We start from the raw sequence: 16,184 nt of genomic DNA, 5'->3' as shown, positions 1-16,184 counted from the left end.
CACTCACACACACATGTACACACACTCCATCCATACTATCCACTTCTCAACTTTTAACTTGTACTTTGATAAGAGACACCTTGGGGACCACCACAGATCTTTTGGTTTGTAACATACTTGACATTGTGTTAGCCCTATTCTGTGATTACAACTAGGAGCTAGCAGCTAATACAGTAGTACAAAGCTGTGCAACACACTACTAAATTATGTGCTTGATGAACTCAGAGGAGAGCAGACATGTAATCTTTATTAGGGCATCAGAAAAAATAAAAACAACATAACAAGTGACTTTTGTGACTGGAACACCAAGTATAAGCTTGGAAATTTTCAACTGAATATTTCTGTATCCAAAAATATTGCTTTATTCAAATCAAAATATGTTATAGGAATTTACTAGTTTTAACATAAATGTCTCCGAGGAAAGATTAGTCTGCTTCAAGGTGTTATTAACACTCCACAGCAGAAGACTTACACTGAGGTCTTTAGCAATTTTAATGATTCTGTGACTCTATTATTCTAAGAAAACATGCCTACCTGATCCAAAAGATCCTAGGGACTGGATATGGATGAACTAGGTTCAAGTCCTTTATTATGAAATACCACTTAAAGCAAGATATTCTGTAAGAATGTACCTCTGCATTTTTGTACAGATCTGGAACACACATTTGAAGAAAACTATCCTATCACCTCCACCTCCCATGAGTTAACATTGGAGAGAAGTCCCCTTTCTCCTGAAATGGTCAGTTGTTTCATCATGTAGTCTTGAAGTCTGCAATTTTTCAATGGCTTTGGTCTCTCATCTAAGGTTCTCAATGGGATTTTTATTAATAAGTATGCCTGTGTGAGTATAACTTGTGGAAAAACATCAGTTCTGAAGGAAATTAGTGGCACAGCCACCAGGAGTCTGTCACCTGCTCCTACCTTTAACGCACATCCCATTCACAGAACGAAGAAGGAATTGGGTATTCTTCCTAACTATCAAAACTTTATTTGTCTCAATTTAATATCTGACTGGCTTTGGTTTTAATAAAACCTCTTCCAGATATTAAGGTAAGTGCAACACTGCAGTGGAGCTAATGGCTGAGAAAACACTTTGCCCTGGGCTCATATCTCCTGAGAAAGTCACTGATCCTCCCAAGCCTCTTACCACACGCATGCCAGCATATGGACATGTAGCATAGACAATTAATGGACTTGGTATTGAGGACAGTGATGAAAACACACTAAAAAGGTGTGCTACAACAGGCAAGACTTATTCCACTCAGACTACATTTGGAGGAGGAAATGGAGGAAAACACAATATACTCACAATATATTCACTGCAGCAGAGGATATAGAGAAGAAACTAATCCAGTCATTCCCTATGAATTACCTTTTGTGCATTACACACTTTGTTCTGTGGGACTCTCTAAAGGTTCACATTCTACAGTCTTTCACAAAAAAGGTCTGTAATCATTCTAAGTGAGACAGATAAATACACAGATCTAAGTTCTGCTACAAGATCATCATGCACAGCTCCAAGAAGTCTACTTCAAGAATGATCACTGGGCCAGGAATACTCCCAAGACTTTAATCCTAACATATACAGACAGCAAGTGTGAAAGTTATGATCCACCCTGATCCTTAGCCAGGCTCTGTATGCTCAGGTCCAAAACACTGTTCAGGTCTGTCTATAGTCCAGACTGCACCATTTTCCACTTGAACCTGATGCTGGAATTAAAAAAACAGCAACATTCACCAGGAGCTGAAAGAGCAGAAACATTTGCTCATCACCAGTGGTTTGTTGGCTGGTTTTGGCAGCTTGCAATTTGCTCGGCACCGCTCTTAACTAAACCCAGCAGGGAGTCACTTAACAGAACTTTGAGAAGTGTGAGAGAAATCTGGATAGTCAAAAAAAGCACACACAAACACAATGAAGGAAATCGTTGGAACATTTCTGATAAGAATCCAAGCCTATTAAAAACTGCCATATTCAGGAGAAAAATGAGCATACATTATTTCACTTGGACTTCCAGAAGTCAGGCTTCAGAGGTATAACAACATCATTCTTTGATGTTACATACAACATCCTTCCTATCACATCATCAAGCCTTAGAAAGCAGACCAAACATGTTTCTTGCACTATTTTGTGAGGTTTAACAGGAAGTGCTAGGATTCAGACTTGGACTCTGCAATTGTTCGTTTACTCTTTATTTATTTAAGAAGGAAGAAAACTCTTAAGTCGGGAATCTCATTTCAAAGATACCCTGGCAAGGCATTGCAGTAGTTTCATAGGCTCTATCTGTTATAAAGCATGTATCATGGAGATTCACCTAATTAAGATAACACATTATTATCCCAATATCTATATGTCAGTTTTGGCATGGAATCCAGGAATGAAAAGTATCTGACAGCTGATTGTGTCACTCTTCTTGTCATGATGGCCAATTATCTGAGGAAACTACAAATTCTAAATATTGGGTGAGTGACATAAAAGGAACTGCATCTCCAAAGTAGCTGCAAATGAACAGAAGGAACATTAAGAGGTGATGCAACTGGCGAAAGCATTCAGGGCAGGACTCTCCTAAACTGAATGGGTAAAATAGCTACACAATGGACAGGGAGAGAAGGAAGGATTAAAGAACCTGAAGCATCATTTTTAGTTTACTTTAGAAAGCTTTAGGCTTATTTCTCCTGCATTAATCAATCAAAAATACCTGCTGGTTTGGGGGTTTTTTTGTTGGTTTTTTGGATCGTTGCTTGGTTGGGGTTTTTTAAGCAGATTTTATCTGTTGCTTGGCCAATGTCCAATGCAATCATTTGCCTGACTTCAAACAGTGTTGTGCTTTTTTAAACTTGTGAAAAAAAGTATTCTGCATATGGTGAGCTAGACAGTAGATAGGGACTAGGTCATCACATACCAGGAACTGGTTTAAATCAACCAGTTCTTCGTCTTACACAATAAAATCTCAGGGTTACAAGGTTGTTTCAGGTTAGGCAGACTAAATCATTACTGTTTACTTAATATTTCGTTCTTCAAATGAAGAGGGAGCGTTGCATGAATTTTTGGCATTTTACCTAGAAGATGATAAAAAGGTCATTATCAAGTACTGGGCTGAGGTTTTCCAGAGTAAAGATCAAATTCTGTCTATGCCACAGCTTTTCAAAGGACACTGAGCAAATATTTAATCTCTGTACCTCAGTCTTCAAATCTACAATCCAGACATTTCTTCTACCTCAGAAGTTATTACCCATGTTTTGAAGTTACTCATTACTTAAGTTGCCAGTTGTCAGGTTTTACAGGCAACATCATGAGGGTGAATGAGCAGACAGGAAGTCCACAGCCTCAACATGAAAATGCAAAGGCAATTGTTAATAAATTGTAAATGCAAACCTTATTTTTCAAACCTGCAGAAAGGCTGGATTTTAGAAAAGGATGAAGACTTCAAATCAGATTTGTATTTCCCTAAAAGCTGGCTTGCTACTAGGCAGACTTTCAATTTCAGAGGAGCCTACCACACATTTAAACGGCAGGACAAGTATGTGATCAGTCTTTCCATTCACACACCAGTTTTCCCCATGCCTATATTTGATTTCGACATTTAACAACACTCTGCACTTGCCTAAAAGCCACCCACATGCTGCAGTGCGGCTGCATACGTTTTTAATTTGGCTTTTTGGGTTAGCACACAGCCTCTGCAACACTCTGGTTTTCCCTGCAAAGGGCTCCATCACAAAGTCTTACAGCACCTGCACAATTATTTGTAAGGCCAAACAGGCCTACTTATTTTAAAAGTATCATATAATGTTGTTCTTTGGAAGAAACTTTTCACACTTCGGATATGAAATAAAACCACTGCCACAGACTCTATAAACCTTCTTCCATCTGTGTTATTCATGAGCTACAGTGCCCCAGGACCCTGACAATGCATGGGAGGATCATAACGTCCAGGGCTTTTGTTGAAAGTACTGAATTCCATTTATTTTAATAGGCAAGATTACTGTACAGTGTATCATTGAAATTAACTAGAGCAGCTCTTCAAAAGCAGGAGGCTGGACAGCAAAAACAATCAATGTGCTGACAGGTTCTCCCTCTAACATGAAAACCAAGTAATCACAAAGGCACTTTGGTATTGCCATCAGATATTGCTGTCAGCTCCCTAGTCTGCACACCTAAAAATAGTTTTCAAGTCCTTAATGTACTTCCCCTCCCCTTTTTATTTCTTTGCTGGCTGAGTTCAGATGAAGCCTTCAAACCACTGCCAAAGGTGTTTCTAGCTTTGATCAGACCTGGTAGAATCACCATTGCCCAGAACTTTCAGCAAAGGCACAGTGAGAAGGAAGTGGGGAAGTTGACCATGATCCTCTGGTAAGAAATAAAACCCCATTTTTATCTCCATTTATTGCATGAACTTTGCAGACTTCTGTGTTTGATTGAGTAACTTTGCATTCTTGTGATCTAAACTTAGCAATCTCTGCACAACAGTGCCAGAAGGAAAAGGCTCTCCAACAACCTTTCAAACCCATATCAGTTGTTTTGAAAGTGCCAGCAGCAAGGCTGTCACAATATTAAGGTAGATATCACTAGCTCAGTAATTAATTTATGAATTAAATGTTTCAGATCTCCATTCATCTTTAGCTTTCCTTTCTCTAAGCTGTTGTACCGCATCACTACGGAAGGCGAGTACCTCTCCTCTTGCTAAGGAAAATAAAAGTATTACCTTATTAAAACAGTGTGTGAGGACTCTCTGAATGCATGTGCATGCACACGCCTTGAGAGCAGCATTTCATTAGTCCCAGCTGGGAGTGCAGATTAAAGAAAAATGCCAGAAAACATACCTACAGTCTGACATATCTATGATATGTTGCAATGCCTGATATGTTCTGTGGGAAAGGAGATCTAAATGCTATGCTCAGTTTCACTGAAGTGCTTGGCAGAAAGCATTCCTTACTCACAACAGTGTCTGCTCACTGGACTGGCCAGAGGCAAGTCATACCTAATAAACTGCCATAAAATACACATACACACACCACTTTGGATCATTGATTTCACTGCTAAAGGATGTTACTGTGTATTACAGCTTTAAGTTTTCAACTTTGTCATATTTTCTAAACTCTGATCTCTTCAATTTACTTTCAGTTATGTGACATTCCCCTTTAGCAGAGCGAAAGCATGCATTAGCTAAACAATGTGGTTTGGATTTAGCGTTCCCATGCATCATTGTGAAAATGTTTGTCTCAGCAATAGTGTCATTATTGTTACTGGGAACAGCTGCTCTACTATGTCTTCTGATTGAGGAGGGCAGAGTATCTCCCTTCCCATACCAACTCACAAGCAGGGAATCTAAAGCAGGACCGTTGAGTAGAAGTAGTTCACGAGCACACACTGTTCTGTACCTGGCTTCCTCCTACCACAAAGGAAGCAGAAAGTGCAGGAGTGCAGCAAAAAACAGCAGCAAAATAAGTATTACAAACAGAAATGAAGTTTGGCTCCCTCCTCTGGCAGTTCTTCTGGATCTGGACCGGGGGCTAACCTGAGGCAGAAATCCTCCTCACTCAGGTGCAGCTTTCTGGCAGTTCAGCTCCATTAGACATGACATCCTTTGAGCGAGAATTGGAGCAGGGAGTTTGCTGCTGATCAAGCGGATGTTTAATATCTCCCTTGAGTTTCTGAAGTGGAAAGATGTAACTCTCAGAGTTCTTGCCAGTGCTCCCAGCCCCACTGAAGTCAGTTTCCACATCCAGCTCTATGAGAGCGCTGGAGTCCCACCGGGTTCGCTGGGAGCATCCCAGCAGCAGTGCTGTGCTCGGCAGGCCTGAGCAGCTTGGCTCAGGCCAGCTGGACATTTTTAAGGAAAGCTTACAAAACACATTTATGTGATTACACGGAACAGCAGGCTTTAACTCACCTTTCAGAACAAGATCTTCAGAAGTAATTAGGTTTTCTTTTTTGATGGATTGAATCTGTTTTCCAGGTTGTTAGACCTTTTGAAATGTCTTTGAATGAGAAGCCATGTTTTCAGTCAGTAGGCATTTCTGCAAGTCCAGCCTCTTGCAACCTGTTAGCAACATGAAGACCACAGCTTTTGGATATATTTTATCTTTTGAAAGGATCTTGGATTCCCAACTGTGTTCTGAAAATGCAAATTAAGTACTATGAACACTGCATTTATATCAAACAAACTTGAGTAAGGCAATTACATAGTCAATACACTCTTACATAGCATATCCATAATGTACAATCATAAAACCATAGAATGGTTTGGATTGCAAGGGACCTTAAAGACAATCTAGTTCCAACCCTGCAGAGCATGGACATCTCCCATAGACCAAGTTGCTCAAGGCCCCATCCAGCCTGGCCTTAAATGCTTCCAGGAGTGGGGCATCCAACTGTAATAAAACAGTTCAAACAAACATGGTGAACTACAAGGATTTTTGACAACTTTACCTACAGTATTTTTATTTAAATTTCTTTTGGGCCTCAAAGTACCAATTTCAATCAACCACAAATGCTGAAGTTTCAGTAAACTTGATGGGTGGGAAGAGATGGGGTTTCCTAGGTGAAAAAATACACACAAAAATGCAGACGCGATGCCAAAAATGTCACATCCCCTACAGAAGTAGCATAGAACCAAGTTTTACCCATTTTTGCTTAGACAGTTATGTTCTGTACAATCTGCTTACCATCAGAGATATCGTGGTTTCTGCATAATTACTTTATCCTAGTCAAATTAAATCCAGCAAAAAAAAATTTTCCTTCAGCTAAAAGATAGGCAAACAGAATGCAGAGTAATGGCTAACAGCTGTGTAGGTAAGAGTACAGAGGCAAACACAGGGAATCCAACCGAAGCCTGACAAGAGGAGAGGTGCATATTGTACATATCTGAGAGCCTCAGGCGTGAACAAAATGGCTTATTTGTTGTGTTAGAATTCCCAAACAGGCTACTCAGTGGTATTTGTCAACCTAGTAGTTTCTCCAGGAAAATTGTCTCGCAGCTGTGTTCAAGGCAGAAATTAAGATTGCTGGGCTGCACTTCAGCTTTTGACTCTCTGCACCATTTTTCCTCAAAGGACACAGAGGGGACAGATCCTGGTCTGACAAGACACCAGCATGCACCTGCTTTACTTCAATGGACACCAGGAGGATTTAACCACAGCACAGAAAAGCTGCTCCCTAATTTTCCTTGGCAAAAGTGGAGGGAAAGGCAAAAAAAGCCACCAACACCAGAACAGTCCCTGGGAGGAATATGGTATTCATCAGTCACAAATATGCAGGAAACCTACATAAAACAAGGATTAAACAGCATCTCAGAAAAAAAGCACCTAGGTAGAGAGCACACTGTCATCCATTACACATGCCTGTGGAGGGAAGCAATCAGAGGATGCAATGCATGGCAGCAAAGGTGTTGCTGCTGACCATGGAGTATCAACACACTCCGTGTTATATCCCAGACATGTCCACAGACAGGGAAAAGAAATTCATTACCTACAGCTTTTCTCCTCAAATCCTCCATGTCTTCTGGTTTTACTGTGCTTTACATTATAAAGCAACCTCTGGGAAAGAAGATGGAGTGGCCAAACACAAGTGATGATATGTCTAATCTCTTCATCATGTCAAAGAACCTCTTCATTGCCCCACAATGTACTCCACCAGTACATATGTGAAAATGAAAAAATAGCTCTTTTTTCAGATTTGGTCTCACAGAAATTAAGCTGAAGCATAACTCTATCTTTTCACACTGGAGGAGGATCTGGAGCCACAGTCTAGAGCAGCCAAGACAAAAGAGAGCCAAGGGACCTCCCAATGACTCCTCAATATGCATTTACAGCCTCATACTGTTTCTCTGGCAGAAACAGCCTGGGAAGGAAGGCAGTGGTCCTATCCTCAGGTCACTCTGAAGAATTAATTCCACCTAGCCAGGAGGGCATGTCATTGAGGGCATGACATTTATAGCTCTCAGCAAACTCAGCAGACACATTCATAATGGCTCAGCTCAGCTGCAGTCACTGGGGGGCAACAGGGGAGGCATTCCAGCTGCAGTGTGAAAGAATAGCCTGTTTAATTCTGATGTTCAAGTATCATCACTACTGTGGGAGAAATGAAGGGGGCCAGCCAGTCCCTCAACCCTCTGCACTGCACACAGTAAGTCGATCATCCCCCATCAATGCATCAAGTTCACCAGCCACATGTTCCTCAAACTGAGCTCTGCAAGGGTTTTCCAGGCAAGCACAGAGCTCTGACTGTGGCAAAGTGTCAAATGTATTACTCTAAGGAGATCTTTGTTTTGGAAACTTGCTTCTCAGCTACAGCTTGCTTCCTCTTTAACAATTTTAAAGCCAAGAAGTTTTCTTTAGTACTTGCTTTTGTTTTTATTTTCTACTGCTTGCTCAGCTGGGGAAGATAACAGCTTCAGATTTAGGTCACCCATGGCAAAACATGTTTGGCGATCTCATCTTGATCCCCAGTCGGTAACCATCCAGATCACAAAGAGAGGAGAAAAATCTAGCCCCGCTAAGCAGATCGGAAGATTTGGGGGAGAGGGGGAGGCATGTCTGTGTTTTTCTTTAATAAAATTGGAATATCTATGTGTTTGCTACAGGCCAACACTAAGGTGCATCTGTTGGCCCATGCAATTTCCAGCCATCACTTGACCACAGTCCTTGCTTTTGTAAGAACTGGCATTGACCTTTTCTCTTCAAAGGGTCAGAATCGTTCATATGTGTTATGAAACATAACAACACTTCATCCGTGTATGGCAACTCTCATTGCTACAGTTTCCAAGTGTGGGCAGGTACTGAATAACTTTTACATTTGGACCAAATTTACAGTGTTTTGTTCATGCTTATTTCATGAGAAAAAAATGGTACAAAAAATATATAAATGAGAAACAGTATTAAAAAATTATGAACTGTTGCTGCCTTCATGCGAGCTTAGCAGATTGTTTGTTTCTTTCCCTTCATTAGCTTGTTACTCCATTCTTTTCAACCTAATAACAACATTTTTGTTCCAGGAGAAAAAGAAAACAACAACCACATTTGAGAATCAATAATTACATCCAAGGCAACTCTCAACAAAAACATCATGGCAATTATTTTTTACATCTTCCCCAAGCCACCTTTTTAAGATATGTCAGGCAAGCCACAAATCCTCCACTTTAACATTATTGATGTACAAGGTGGATAAATAACTCATCATTTTCCTGCCTGTGGTCATTTCACCTCCATAAGGGACTTCAGTGGACCTCATAGGGTAAGAGGTTGAAGAGCACCCTTCTCCCTTAAGGAGTTCACAGCATTTGTCATCTTGGTCTTAAGAGTTACGTGCTGCAAGAGCTGTAATTGTATGAGTAAGATGGAAAACCTAAACCCCAACTGCTTCTGGTCATGAATACACAAATTCCATGACACATCACATTTCTGGAGATTTGTTTCAGAGGTTGACTGCAGAGCATTCCCTTCCCAGTGTTGGTGAGAACAGCAGAACAGCAAAGTCACCAGTGGTCCCTGCTGGGGACAAGGCACTCAGAATTCATCATGAAAGTACTCAAGCCACTGGGTAAGCACTGGGACAAGAAGGGGTGTTGTCAGAGCACCCCAGAACACAATGCTTGTTCCCAGACAACCTCTCTGAGTGTGTTTCACTGGAGTGAACTACCAACTAGCCAAAAAAAGCTATTTGATGCTTCTTTGTCAACCATTTATAATAATATCTTGGTTTTATTCAAAACAGTCTAACAACAGCTCATTTATGCTGAAAGTGACAAACTTCTTCCTCCATCCCTTTTAAAAGGCTCTAACAGAATGTATCATGAAAGAGCCCTGAGGATTAAGACAACAACAAGCCTAACAAAATTTTTAGGGAGCATCAGCTTTTCTCTACAGGCACCTTTTTTTGGGGTGTCCTAGTATCAGCCTTCCTTTCCCCCTTTTTGCTTCCTCCAACACCACTTTGCTCTGCGTTATAAAGCATGACAGTATTTACATGAACTCTGCATATGCTTCAGCAGCCTGGGCCTGTAAGCTGAATTTTAAGGAACTTTGGCTGTAGCTGTTGTTAGTGTGCTTTCTAGTTTTATTGCTGTGAATAGCTGTGAACTAAAAAAGCACACTAGTTTATGCTCTATAATATCTTCAGATTGGTACACACTGCAGACTATCACTCAGAAATTTAGGTTTTAGGGCCTTAGCACATTTTGTATTATGTTTATGATAGGATCACTGTGAGGAAGCAAGTATATGTATCATACACAAATATACAATACTGCACTTATTGATGTCATTACTCCTGCAGACCACTGAAACCCAAACAATTCCCACTGTACAGTTCTCATTGCAAGCAAATATTTGTCTTCCTAAAATATTTATGCAAACTGTTTCACTTGTCACTGAAGCAAGTTCACATTTTTTATGAAATATTCACTCAGCTGCCAGTAGTTCATCCTTGAAAATTTGTTATAAAGTAGGTAAGTAGGAAAGTCCTAACCAAATCTCCACCAAAAATACACAGATAGTTTTTTTCCATCATCCAGACTGACAGAAGAAAATAGTTTTATCCTTGTTTGCTCACGGGTAGCTCCAACTGCCACAGAGTTAAGGCAATAAAACAGAAGTGGATAAAAAACAAACTCTGTACAAGAAAAGATGTAGAATACTACAGCCATTCAGGACAAAAGAAACCATAAAAATTATGAGAAATTATAATATTTAAAAACTGCCCACTTTTATTGTTGTTGGAAGCAGAATTCCTAGGGCTTTGCTGTGTGAACTCCAATGCAGTAGGAGGTGCATATGCATCTTCTCCTTTCCTCTAGCATACTCGAGGTGGAAATTAAGTCACTGCCTTCACACTCATGACCCACCACTCAAAGGACAGTCTTAATATCCCCTCCTAAAAGGATGAATTCACTCTTGCTGTCATATGAAATACAGTACCATAAATACTTCATTTATCAGGAGATTTTATATGCCTTTTGAGAGTGCCCCATATGGCAAGGATTTCTTTAGTCTGATTCTTGTTTACCTTTGCATGTTACTTCCAGTGACTTTGTTGCTTATCTTGTCTGTGATATGATTTATGTTAACTCATTTCCTGTAAAAGCATGCACCAATAAAATGAAAAAAAAAAAGTAAAGAAAGACCAGGCCAACTTTGAATTGGCATGGGAAATGTCATGAGTAACTGGATTCAAATCCTTTTATATTACTGTTTCAGTGAACCTTTAAGGCTCCAAAGGGCATTCTTCCCTTTTTCTGCTGTTCCCATAAGATCATTTCACTGTTGCTATTTCCATAAAATCCTGATGCAATAGATGACCTCGTGCTAGAAAAGACCTGGGTCCTTTCTTTAAAGGACACCTGCTGTTCATGCTAAAGAAAATAGGAGCAAGTTTCATATACATCCCAAATAATCTTCACAAACAGATGCTTAAAGAAAAAAAAATCTGATAAATAGCCAGAAACATCACATGACATGAATTTGATAGCATTTTTACCTTTTAATAGTTCCCTGAAACACCTATGCAGGTTCTGGCTTGGGCCAGCAAACCACTGGGAATCCGCCGTGGCCTGTATTTGCAAGAAGTCAAGCCAAGGAGGCAATGTTTTCCTTCAGGTGAAGGGCTCTCACGCCAGGCTCCATGACATCCCTGGCAGAGAACAATTCCAGGCTCAACCTGAAAGACACAAAGCAGACAGCCAAAGGATTACTTAGTAAACAGGAAATGGCATACTGTACCACGTTAGCATTTGACGAGTTTATAATGTGTTAGTAAATTACTTCAAGATGGAAATCAATCTGATTTATTTGCAAATGTAAAAATAAAAAGTAATTACCCAATAAAAGTGCTTATCAAGCATTGCCTTGCTTTGTGTGAGATACGTGATAAACTCTACCATATGCATGACTTGGTCATCCTAGGCAGGATGTCGTAAGACCCATTTATCAATTTGCATGACTTTTCATGTTAAAAAAAAGATTTTTAATCTGAGCTGAAATCCTCTGGAATTCCGGATGATAGCAAATAGATTAAAGTTAAGCACTTTGGAGAAATTCAGGTTTATGCTTATCATTGCAATAGGATTGTTTTTTTGCAGCGGTGGCAGCTAGAAAAATTTCCCTTTCAAAGATAGCTCACAGATTCTTCCAGTATTTTCTAACACTTTTCAGGTTCTAGAAGAAGTTTTGGGAAATATGAACATACAAAATTGAAAAACATGTGTACCCACTATTTCTGACAGCTGGGTGAAACGGAAAATAAAGGTACTTTCTGCAAAATCCAAGGGTAATTTCTATGGAATTATAGTAGCCCAGAATCCTACAACTGAAATCAATGAACTGCTCTAGTTATAAGCTTGTTTTATAGTTTCTATTTTCAAAAAAAACCCCATTAATTATTCTGACTATCATCTGGACACACCATAAGCCAGAACCTCCTGGTCAGACACAGGCTGACACAAACCACAGACAGAGACAACTGGAGCGTACATTTGCCCACATCCTGTTTTACCATGGTACCTTTCATCCCTGTGGTAAAAGCAACTCTTTCCATATGTTGTTAATTATTGTCCTCCCTCCTGACAGACACGAGGTTCTTTTTTCAAGCCAATTATTCTGACGGTTTGTTATGTGACCACCTGCCTAACAGTAAATGAGCTGAGAAGACAATGCACTTCATACATGGCACCTACAAAGCTATGAGACAAGTTTCTTCTTCTAAACTGGGATGGATTTAAATGAATCCCAAAAAAGAATACGCCTTATGTGCATCGAAACACGTCATACCCATCCCCAATTATATGAAACAGACTGCACGCAATGAAAATTTGGAACATCATCTTATTACAGATCCACATTTCAAGGGACCAAGAGCACCAATTTATGGAAAAATGTACCTCTCTGAACTGCATTTGGCTTCTGAGTTAAAATGAGCTGTAATTTACCTTGCAAATCAAAGTGGTTGGATGCAGAATTTAGTATCAACTACTGGAAACAAAATTGAAAAATCCTCAAGAGATGGGGTTTTTTTCATTCTTAACCTCACTGAGTGCTACCAATTAATGAAGTACAAGCAGTGGAACGCAAAGGGAACCATAGATGCTGACAAGCTGCTGTCAGAACTGTGCCACTGTGGCTGCTTGTTGTGTAAAACACTCCACCAAAGGAACTTTGTTGCTCCTAAATGAGGAGATTCCTGCTAGTCCTCTGTCTCTTTTCCATTTCCATGGGTCAGATAAAAATCTGTATTTGCCTGCCTTAAGCTTTGTCTAGAAATACGCTAGACCTAGCACAGTGAATACAATGTGAAAACATGATTAACGATAATAGCAACTTCTTGAATCACATGAACTATGTACAAACCCCAAATGGTTTTTAAATAAGAGTAATGTGAATACTGTCTCATTTCAGCAATTTCTAGAGTGTATTTCTTAGCAGTATGTGTATTTTCAGTCTTCACAACTTCACAGTTTTGCTCTGTTGCACGGAAATCAAATATTCCACGTTATTGCAGAAACTTATGAAATATCCTTTTGTTTTGTCAAACCATTCGTTTATAAAAATGTGAGGGATATGCTTCTGTGATCCTGGTTTTGTCTGGGATTATGAAGTGTGTGTATTGCCTACATCCACTATACTCCTTGCATTATCATCAGTGAGTTTTTCAGCGGTAAGAACACACTAAGGACTGTGCTGATTCACTGCTCATCATCAGTGACGTTTCTTTCATAAAGTCTTCTGTCTGTTGGTGTAAAGAATAACCTTGCCTTCGGGAGTGTAGGAAACAAGCAGGCAAAAGAGTTGTTTTATGAAAGACTGTTACAAGGTCAAGGCATCTTTAAAAAGAATTGGCTAAAGAAAGCCTTTACCAATGTATATCTTCTCAGGAAAACACCAAGCCAAACTGTAGTTGTACCTATAGGATCATAAGAATCAAGGATTGTTCAAGTCAGAAGGGGTCTCAGCAGTCCTCTGGACCAGTCTCCTGCTGAAGGTGCACTCATCCAGGAGCTCAAACCATGAGCTTGGGCATTTCTTCTGTCAGGTCTTAAGGACTTCCAGAGGATGGAGGCTGTGCAACCACCCTGGGCAGCCTGTGCCACTACCCCACTGTCCTTATGGTGGGAAGGTATTTCCTCATATCCAGTATGAACATCTCATTTCAACTTGTGCCATTTTTCCTTGTCTACCATGCCCTGTTGTGGAGACCATGGCTCCATCTCCTCAATAATCTCCAGTAGTTATGGGGCTGAGCAGGAGGGGACACACTGTTAGGGGCCTCCAAAGCCACTTCGTCTCCAGGATGAACAAGCCCCAGTTGTGCAGCCTCACAGCATGAGTGGTCCAGCCCTGACCATTCCAGTTTGTCAACATCTGCAATGCTGTTGAAAGCACACTCCATTGTCTCCTCCAAGTCATTTATGGAAATGCTCAACAGGCCAGTTCTAGCAATAGACCCTGCAGTGCTCCCCGTTTTAGGCCTCCAGCAGTGCATGACCCATTAATCAGCACCCTCCAAGGCAAACCACCCCACCAGGTATTTTACCACCTGGTTGTTCAGCCTCTAAACTGAATGAACACATTGACTATAAGAATATGGTGCAACACAGTGTCAAAACCCTTGCTAACCTTCACAACCACGAGCCTGCCCAGATGCCTCCCGAAGGACACTTCTCTCAGCTGGTGAGTGCCACTGCTGCTGCACACTTGTGTTGATGCAACAAAGGCCTTGGTTTCAAAATGCAATTTCAAGCAAGGACATTTTATTTACCATGCTGAAAATGCCTTTTTATGGAATAATGCAGGGTACTTACATTTGGATTTTATCAAGTCAGCCTGTCTTACTTTAATAAATTTACCTCAAGGAGAGACACAGAGCTGTAGCCACACTACAGAAATAGATCTAGTGTAAATTTTTCTTTTATAGGACATGTGAGAACATTTTCTCCCAAAACATAATTCACTGTAGTAGCATAATGTGTTAAAGTATTAAGGCTATTTCACCAAAGTTAGGATTTCCAGGTTTCAGGCTGCTTTCAAGACCACATCTATGAGACTGGATATAACATGGAACAAAGACAATCTGCCCTATGATCTAACTAAGAAAGTCATTTGGTAAGAAGCCAATATCCCTGAATGGCAAACTGTCTTGAAATGATTCATGAAAATGTAGTTCAGGCCCTGTTGCTATTAAATCAAATGGAAGTTTTCCCACTGAAATAAATTGTTAAGGATCTAACCATAACATATCTAATCATAACATGGAGGTTTCCTTAGACAACACGCAGTACGAGAGAACTTTTCTTCAAATAGATTTATTCCATATTTTATATAAGTTTCAGATGATTAAATGGACTTAAAGGTGGGTGGGAGAGAAGCATAATCCTAATTCAAACACATGACAAGGATTAAGGTGCATGAGAACACAGGCAATGCTTCCTGCTCGGATTTATTCACAGACTTGCCTTCATCTGTTTTAGGCTGTTGCTCCCCTTTTTCTCTTTCTGCACTGAGAATGTTTACCCATGGACTCGCCACAGGCCATCCTGCTCAGGACAGCCCTAGGTTTTATTTGGGCTTCTTGTAAACCACTGTTTTACTGCCCGGACTGACCACTGCATCTTGTATAAATAGTTCTCAGGAGGATGTTTTGGGGGTTGCTTAATGCTTGTGGTGGTTTTTTTGTCTGAATATAGTCAGAAGTTTGAGCAATTAAGAGGACAGGCTCATTAGCTGACGGGAACCTCTCAGACTGGAGGATGTTAAAATTACTTACCTGTGTTATGAACATTGGCATGCATTTCTGTTATTCAGTCTCCACTATTCATGCATTTTCTGAGACTAGAAAGTTCTTTTTTTTAATACTTTTCATTTGCTGGAAGAACTGAATAGTCATTCTAGTACTGAACAAGCCACACTGCTGTGAAAACCTGTAGCTACTACTACATTATAAATACAGTTTATTTATATTAGCTTTCTTACTATCTATCACCTTTAAGGTTACCCCACTGTGAACAAACTCACAACATCGCAGGAAATTGCTTACATTTAAATACAAATTCTTTTTGTCCTTGCCTTAAAAGTCATAAAAAAGATTTCTACATACTTGTCACAGGCCCACCAATTTTCTTTTCAACAAGACATTTAGTGAAAACAAACTATGAAAAAGCTTATCCAAAAATTACATGCGAATATGGATTTCACTATGTAAC

Source organism: Corvus moneduloides, chromosome 1, assembly GCF_009650955.1.
Source record: "Corvus moneduloides isolate bCorMon1 chromosome 1, bCorMon1.pri, whole genome shotgun sequence".
In the NCBI taxonomy this organism is placed as follows: domain Eukaryota; kingdom Metazoa; phylum Chordata; class Aves; order Passeriformes; family Corvidae; genus Corvus; species Corvus moneduloides.
Note: the sequence above shows the minus strand (reverse complement) of the source record.